At 43.5% G+C, this 8,710-nt stretch overlaps 1 long non-coding RNA gene across 1 annotated transcript; it reads right to left on the bottom strand.

Annotated features, from left to right (window-relative positions):
- Positions 1-248: 248 nt before the first annotated feature.
- On the bottom strand, positions 249-7,866 carry LOC119373320 (uncharacterized). Its single transcript, XR_005179814.2, has 3 exons — positions 7,687-7,866; positions 5,872-6,063; positions 249-557 (listed from the first exon to the last, which is right to left on the bottom strand). It is a non-coding gene; the product is annotated as an uncharacterized LOC119373320 (long non-coding RNA).
- Positions 7,867-8,710: the final 844 nt, after the last annotated feature.

Here is an 8,710-nt window from a genome sequence, read left to right as displayed (position 1 = left end):
CGGGGGCTATAGACTACTCCTTCCTTTTACCATTGCGCTTGGTACTTCCCATACCTCCCTTTGGAAATTTCTTCTCGTGTTTCTTTATGTTTAGCTCAGATTTCAAGTTTGTCATTTTCTACGCACAAGCTCATTCTCCTGCTGCCATGTTCTCCAATGACAGCATGGGAGAGCGACCTATGCCTTCGCACAACGCTAGTAGGGAAAGGAGTTGATTATCCAAGAAAGACAAACACTCGTGCTAGAACTTTGGCTCCAGTGGCATACATTATTCGACAAGTTTTAATTCTTTGAAAAATTTTCCCACGAACTACTTTTCATTATCCACTTTTATTAGGCAGCCAGCTCTTTCCGGTTCATTAAAGCAGTTCAAGTTACCATGCTTACATATGGCCACTTTTAGGCTGCAGTTTATTCAGCAGTAAGGAGTAACAGTGCGAAAGAATTTATTGGCTTTTAAAGCTTTGGTCTTTTCTGTATAACTTCTGCCGGTCGTTGTGGGCTGGGTTGCCTTCTTGGTGGATTATCGGGGCAGTATGGTAATTTCAGCGTGTGAACTGCAATGCAGAAAGAATGAACGACATAGTTATAGTCGCTGTGAAGAACGAAGGCTCTTACATATTGCTTGAGCTTCTGGAGCCGTTTTATTCTTGAAAAAAGTTTCCTAAAGAAAACTTTAGAAAAATAAACTCCGTCTATTGTGAAGGTGTATAGTTTAGAGCTACCTAGTTTTGATGTGCGTAGGGAAATTAGAGTGGCTTGCACTGAAGCTCTAGAGCTCTTTGAAAAAAAACGCAAGAAATAATTTCAGTGGTCAGCATTGCAGTTTATTCTATTTTGTTCTAAGCAGCCTGACAAAACGCTTACAAACGAGAAATAAGATGAAGATACAAGACATCAGAAACGAAACATGAAACACCAAACATGAGACAAACAACATGAAGACAACATGAAGGCTACGTTCACTCTTTGGAGCGCCCGGAAAGTGAAAAAGCCAAAGTATATGAAAATTCCTTCCCATGCTTCTTCGAAATGTTCACAATTATACTTCCGAGTCCGCCGCCACTTTCACCAGATTAGCCTACTTACTCTTTGGTTATCAGGAGGAGCGATTGCCAGCCAGCTGGCATCGCTTTGTTGCAATAACAAATACATGGACATTCCAGGTGCAGTCTTGCCGTCACCATCCTGTTATGTATGAACTAAAACCAATAAAAAGTCACCCTTGCCGCAGTGGCGAAACAATGAATGCGACTGCAACAAATAAGAATGTAAGGAGAAGAACGCAAAACAGCTCGAAATTTCCAGCGCGTAGCTCAAGCGCAAAGGACGCACGAAAAGAGCGCACACAGGACGAGCGCAAACTAACAAGTGTAACAGCATGACACTTAAAGCGCGCTGCACAAACAAAAACAAGGAGGTATGAATCGAGCGCACAGGTATACACAGGACGAGCGCGAACAAATAACTGTCACAGTTGTGACTTCTTTCTATTTGAACAGCGCACTCTTTTCGCAAACGTGGCCGCTGGAGCGAGCGACTTGACCTTCGTGCGCTCTGTAACTTCAGCGCGGTCATCGCGGTGAAAGACATACAAGACTGCAAAGCACGCACGCAGGCGACCGCGCCCTGTAGGGCAAAGTACACCTGGCGAGGCCGGAGGTACGCGCGCATCGCAACGAGCGGGGCGAAGACCTTCATAGCGCGCCCCTCGCGTCCTTCGCGCCATCTCGCTGGTGTAGCAAGGATCTGGTAGGAAATGCGTACTCTGAGCAATTGAGCGTGGTCGCCCGCGGTTGCATAATCCGTATCTTTGCGGGGTCTCAGCCGACGGCACATCTCTTTGTAAGTATTGTGTTCACATAGCATAGTCTGCGATGAAGCCTTAGAAAGCACGAATGTCGCTTCGCTAGTGCCATCGGCCGGGGTTCCGTACACCAGCGTTTTGTTGGACTTAGGCAAGCTCTCATGCTAAAGGAATGAGCTGTGACATGTTTTCCATCTTTTAAATGCGAGGCATTTCTTGGCGAACTTCTGCGACTTTGAGCGTATCTATCTATCTATCTATCTATCTATCTATCTATCTATCTATCTATCTATCTATCTATCTATCTATCTATCTATCTATCTATCTATCTATCTATCTATCTATCTATCTATCTATCTATCTATCTATCTATCTATCTATCTATCTATCTATCTCGCCGGCTACGACTTTGTGCTCTCCTGGTCGCTTGGTTAATGGAATGTACACCAAAATTGGTATGGCGTAACATGACTGTATGACTAACATAAATGACAAGTCATAACATGAAAATCGTGACACGTATGTCATGTACAGCATGATTTACATGCCACGCTCATGGTGCGCTGGCGGCCGTTTCGCTAGCTTGATATACACCAAAATTGGCATCTTGCGACATGACTGTGTGATGAACACAAAACACGAGTTAACATGAAAATCATGACACGCATGTCATGTACAGCATGACTTACGTGCCACGCTCATGGCGCGCTGGCGGCCGTTTCGCTAGCTTGATATACACCAAAATTGGTATCTTGCGACGTGACTGTGTAACGAACATAAATAACACGAGTTAACATGAAAATCATGACACGCATGTCATGTACAGCATGACTTACGTGCCACGCTCATGGTGCGCTGGCGGCCGTTTCGTTAGCTAGATCTCCGAAGTTGGTATTACGTGACGTTACTGTGTGACGAACATAAATAATAGGAGTTAACATGAAAACCATGGCACGCATTTTCCTCAATGACATACAAGACGATGTATGCAGCTCTTTGCTGGCTGCTTCGCATTACATCGATTCCCACAATGCGTGGGATCTGCCGTCTTTTTTTTGTGCTGAATGTCAGCAATGTATGTAAAAGACACAGTAATGATACACTTCGCCTTTTCAGCCTGATGTGTTTGGAGGTGCGCTAGAGCACCTTGACAGTAAACATATGTCTGTTGAAACAATTCTTGCATGTTGTCAACAGAAGACATCGCAGCCGAAGGCGACGAAGGCACGTACTGCTGAGGTCTTTAAGGGAATCGAACTTGGACAAGCGGCTGTGACAGAAATGTCGCGTACTACGCAATAGTGACAGACTGTGACTGACTCTGTGTGTGCTGTGTCATAGGCTATCTTTCTCTCTCTCTTTCCTCTCATTCTTTAAATCTCCCCCACCCTGTTCCCATTTGTAGGGTAGGAAACCGGTTTTCCTAAAGTCGTTAACCTTGCTGCCTTTCCTTCTGTAATATTTCTTTTCTTGAAAAAGATAAATAAGTGACGCCGTTGTAGCCACGATAAACGATTCGCCTGGCACTGCAAGTTCGCCTGGCCTTGGCATGTTGAGACATGCCAACGCACTTCTGCTGCAAGTCTTCCGGGCGGGAACTAGTGGAAAGTAACATCCAAGTTTGGTCCTTGGGAAAAGCGTCCTTGTTGCGGCTGTGCCCCTTGTGGCGTGGCATGGTGTAATTTGTGGTTGCGTTGGTGAGAATAAACGCTGGACCGTTGACCGTCATCTTGAAGGTGCGACAGAATATTGTGAAGTCCCCCTTAAAACGAAATGGCCCAAGACGACGGAGCTCGTAGCTTGGTTTTCCGCGTGCTTAAGCGGCAAAGCGAGCGGATTTCTGGATGGTTTCTTTGCTGATTTGTCTCATAGGAGGTCAGATGTGAACCGGGCCTGAACAGTCTGCTTTCACTCCCCCTCATTTGAATTTTTATGTGTTTTTTGAATTTTCTTTAAGATCAGTCACTGTCAGCTTGCCTAATTTTCGCTACATTTGGAACACTACTGGGAATGAGTATTCTTGATAGCTTGTCGTCAATACAGCGTGTAGCAAGCATTTTACTTCCAGTTATAGAAAGAAAAAGAGCAGGTTCGTTTTGAGCAAGCACTTTTCCCGGCGGTTACTGTTATCTCAACGCAAATACACTCCTTGTCCTTAAAAATGTTCTCCGGTAGGATACACGCGCTCTTATCCCACCGTGTGTCTGTTCTCTCCCCCTTCACCTTACTAGGGCGGAGGAAGTCGTGCTTAGGAGGCTTCGGACAGGGGTGGCCCTTACACCAGCTGTTATCTCAACATGAAACTGGTCGAATTTACCAGAGGGTGATACATGCCCGTACTGTTCTGTTCCGGTGATGCAAGCAGATGTATACCACATTATATAGACATGCCAAGGGTTACAGTCGGAACGCTTCCGTCATCTCCTGCAAGCTGGCCTTCGCTGCAGTGACGCAGACAGTTATGACCGATGGATACATGACAACACATTCCACAAGACGCTTATTCACTTGATACACAACACCGGCCTAACGGCGCACATTTAACACTAATATACACAACAAATATTATGCCTTAAGGGCAAGTCTTTGTCGCAAATAAATAAAGAAAAGAACCACACACGTGGAATAAACGCGAATGAGGCTACAGATGATGTTGTTGGTTATTTTAGTATCACAACTTTCGAAATTAGAGTTAACTCAAGCATCTACGCGACTGCCTAAATATTTCGTTCTGCCCATTCTCGCGTATTTATAAGTTACTGCAGTAAAAATGCATCGAAGGTTTAGCCGGGTGCATCTACGTTCTGTCATACAAGATAGGCATTCAGGCACAAAATAAATGCAAGAACCGTGATAATTTCAAAAGCAAAATTTAAGTTTTAAAGTTGATGCTTGTCAAGCTGTACAGCACTGAATCCTGTAAGTACCGGACTGCTGAGGTTTCCTTAAACTATCGTGATCTTAAGGAAATAAGACTAATGAAAACAGGCAGCCTGAACGGACGATTGTTTTTTGGCCCATAGTGGTGGCGCAATGATTAAGGCGCTCGGCTACTGACCAAAAAGCCGCGGGTTCGATCTCGGCTGGAGGCCTGCGTACAGTACAATTTCAAAGCATGTTAAAGAATTCCAGGTAGTCGAAATTATATATTGCCCTATACTACAACACTTCCCCTGTCGTGAGTCACTTTGCGACGCTATATCCACAAAAGCAACCTGAATGATGGTTAATGGGGCAAGAACGACGTAACTTTGTGGCAGAGCCCTCGAAGTATGTGAAAATGGTACAGGTATCTTCGCGTTACACTGCACTCTCACTAGGTGAAAGAAAACACACTTCATTTAAATACTTCAAGAATGACGTTCAGTGATAGGAATGATAAGTAGAACCGGCTGTTTTTATTAGTCAACTTTTTGCTGTTCGCGTTTCGTAACATCGGCCTGAGTGTATAAGTCCCACGTTTTTCCCACATAATCTGCAATTCGGCAAATGAAATTGTCAAGAAAAAGAAAAAGTTAACAAATATGCGTAGTCGATACCGAGTCGATATTATTTTTTCGTGCATGAGCACTAAAATGATGATGTAAAGCTACGTGTGTTTTGCTTGATAACTTCTGGAAGGTTAAGAGTACGGTTATAGAAGCAGGAAAGAGGCTTTTATTATTGTGATCTACAAATTTTTCGTAAGTTATTAACACATGTAATTTTCAAAACAAATTTATAGTATTTCTTGAATCTTATGTCATTTATGGTACTCCAACCTGAATCTTATGGTATTTATGGCACTCCAAGCTGCATCACACATGCAAACTGCAAGCTGAATCACTGACTTGGAATACTTCACTGCGTGATGCCCCTCACCGCATTTCTGTGAAAACCTCTTTTAAACTTAAATCACTCGAAGACAGCATAGCTGCGGTTCCTGTACAAGCACTATGAGAGTGGCTTTTCTGAATAATGCAGTTATACAATGAAACATAACGGTCACTCGATTTAAGAGAATATTTTAACACTGCACATAAAATAATGTAATTTCATCGTCCCGACTAAGCCTATTCACTTACGCAAGCATTCCGTATAGCACACCTTACAGGTCCTGTAGAGATTCTTGTTTCCATCGCAGCCGTTATAATACGTAGCAGTGCAGGTCATTGTATTCATCTGAAAGCTCCACATCAAGACTGAAGCCTTGCTGTTGCTGCAGTTTTGTTTTTGTGGAACCTCAAGGCAACGGTCAGCGTGCGGTCGATAAGCACCTGTGAGAGGGCAGGTAGCTATTCAGTAATGCGCAAATTATGGCCGCAAAGCATCTTACACATTCACTCTATAGAGTTTGTCATTGTAACTACATTTATCATTTTCCCTACTGCAAAAATTCTTTCGGCACCAAACTTTCTCTAAGAAAGTTGCCTAGAAAAACAAAGGGAAAGTTCAAATTTTCTTCCACAATTACTAAGGTTGCGTGTGATGTAATCTGTTTAAATGGAAAGCACCTGAAAATACCTGTGTATTAAAATTGTCCCTAACATGACGATGTTATATAGGGTAGAGTCGCTAAAAGGGAACATAATATTTGAGATTGGTATTTCATCCCCATATTTCAGTGACGGCATGCTCCGACTACATGAATCCATCACTGAAGCTTGAGGAACGCTGTCAACGAGGGACATACTCATACAATTTCGTGCAGTTATTGTGGGCTCGATCATGTGCACTTCAACGTACTGTGTGCTAATGATGCTTTTTCCTTTATTTTAAATTATTATTCTCATAAAATAACTTGTAAAAAATCTTTTTGTTATACAAAATAGGCAATTATTCTCATTACTAGTTTTTAAATAATTTTTTTCTAACCTACCCGATTCTTGGCCAATCCCCCTGAGTGGGTGTGAGCCAGCAGTACAGGATCTACATCTGCACCTACTACATCTCTGACTAGTGTACGCCAGTCGCCACTTAGGGAAAGAACAAGCAGGTGCGGAAACATTGATCTATGCATTTATACTGACGGGGCAAAACGGGCTAGAAGAAAATCTCAGCAGCCAGACGATCAAAAGGACACTGTAATGCCTTTCACGATGGCCCAAGCTATGAACCTGGTGCAGTTTAGGGCTTTGTGCGATGTTTCTGGCATCTTTCATATTTAAAACATCTGTTCACATTTTTCTCAAAACAAGATTTAGCTGCACTTCGGTTTACGCAGACCTTGATGACTTTTTAAATGTGTAGTTTGAAGTGAAATTTTCCCCATTCTTCTCTTACAAATTGATGAACTAGCATAAAATAATTCGATGCAATATCTTCGATTTCATAGCTCATTTTAGAAATGAATTTGGCCCGATGGGCAATTGTTCTCACTTTGCATAGTCTTGAAACATTACTTTAATAAAAATATTTTTAATATATTTATCCTAGTTCATTTCAATGATGCCACACTTTGCTAGATAAACCCAAATATTTAATGATTTCATCAGGTCATTATTTATCATCGCGGGCGTCAATAGCGTCTCGTCCTGTAGCAGTTCGCGGAATGCTTTGCACCACAATAAATCTGAATTTTGGCCGCGCTTTTTCTGTGTGTTGGTTTTGTTGTTTTCTTTTTTTGGGAGGGAATAGAGCTGGCATTATACGTGCAATGTATACAATCTTCAAGTAAACAGAGGAGCTAGAGGTCGCTACAGTGCCGTATTGCTTGTTCAATTACAATTATCGCTAAAGTGCTCCTGTATTTCTTTACGTAAATGCAACTACATTGCGCCTGATAAAGGGTACCGTTTATTCTCAAGTGTGCAATAGACATCGACATATTCATCACTAGACACATGTTATAAGCGTTGAAAAAGGCATTTCGCTATCGTGCAGGGTTTTATTGCACTTACGACCACATCTTCCCTCGCATTCCCTGGATGATTTAAATATGTTTACTTTGTATCCACATCCTCCCCACATAACGGGTCGGCAAGTCCCGCTGGTGGCATTGTAGTACCAACGTGGTGTAGGTAAGCCGCAACGGCTTGTCCGTGGTACTATGAGGCAGCCTTTCGGTATTCCTGGAGAACCTGAGAAATAATGCAAAATGAGTGATTTTGTACAAAAATTAGTAAATAATAATTTATGGCATCAATTTTCTTGGCAGATTGTCTATCTGGACCCCGTGTTCGCCGCAGTCTTACTAAACAGCGAAGGTCGCCCGCGAGAGTACCTTCGTGGCTATGGAACTGCTGATCTTGAGTGAAGGGCTTCGGCCATCCGGGAGAAAGCTCCATCAGTGTGAAAGCAAACGGCAACACTGCACGTGCTCCTTAAGCTTCCGATGAGATAATTCACCTAGGTTGTATATCTAAGGTATACTGGAGTATACTAGTAGTGCATCGCTAAAAAATCTGGGACGCTATGCAGGATGTGCAGAGATTCTCGTTTGCCCTCCTTTCAACCGAGATCGCCTGACCACAGCCAGTGAACTAATGTAGCATGGAAAGCAGCACGTAATGAACGCCGAGATGAAGCTTCGTATCTCAACAAACGCGCACTCTGCGCGCACAGCTTCGTTGCCTCCAGCACACAAGACTTCGCGATATAAGAGGCTACCAGCCCTTCAGGTAAACAGCTAAGTATCAGAACGTCGAATTAGCATGAGTGGCCCTCTGTCTATTTGTACACTCGCTGTAAGCCGCGTTCCACGCCTTTCTCTGGTGCGTGAGGGGGGTGTGTTCTTCCACGGGGTTCGTGACGCGGCCTGCAAAGAAGGGATAACGACGTGTACAGGTGTGCAAGTGCTATGCGCGGTGGCCGCGTGCAGCACGTGAACGCATTCTCCCATGCATTGCTTCAACCCTGCCGCTACAGCGTAGCCGTTGTCTGGGTGGCTTTCTCTGCCTTGGCATCTCCGTGCAAAGCAGCACG

Source organism: Rhipicephalus sanguineus, chromosome 11 (assembly GCF_013339695.2).
Source record: "Rhipicephalus sanguineus isolate Rsan-2018 chromosome 11, BIME_Rsan_1.4, whole genome shotgun sequence".
Taxonomy (NCBI): domain Eukaryota; kingdom Metazoa; phylum Arthropoda; class Arachnida; order Ixodida; family Ixodidae; genus Rhipicephalus; species Rhipicephalus sanguineus.
Note: the sequence above shows the minus strand (reverse complement) of the source record. Positions and strands in the feature narration are given on the sequence as shown.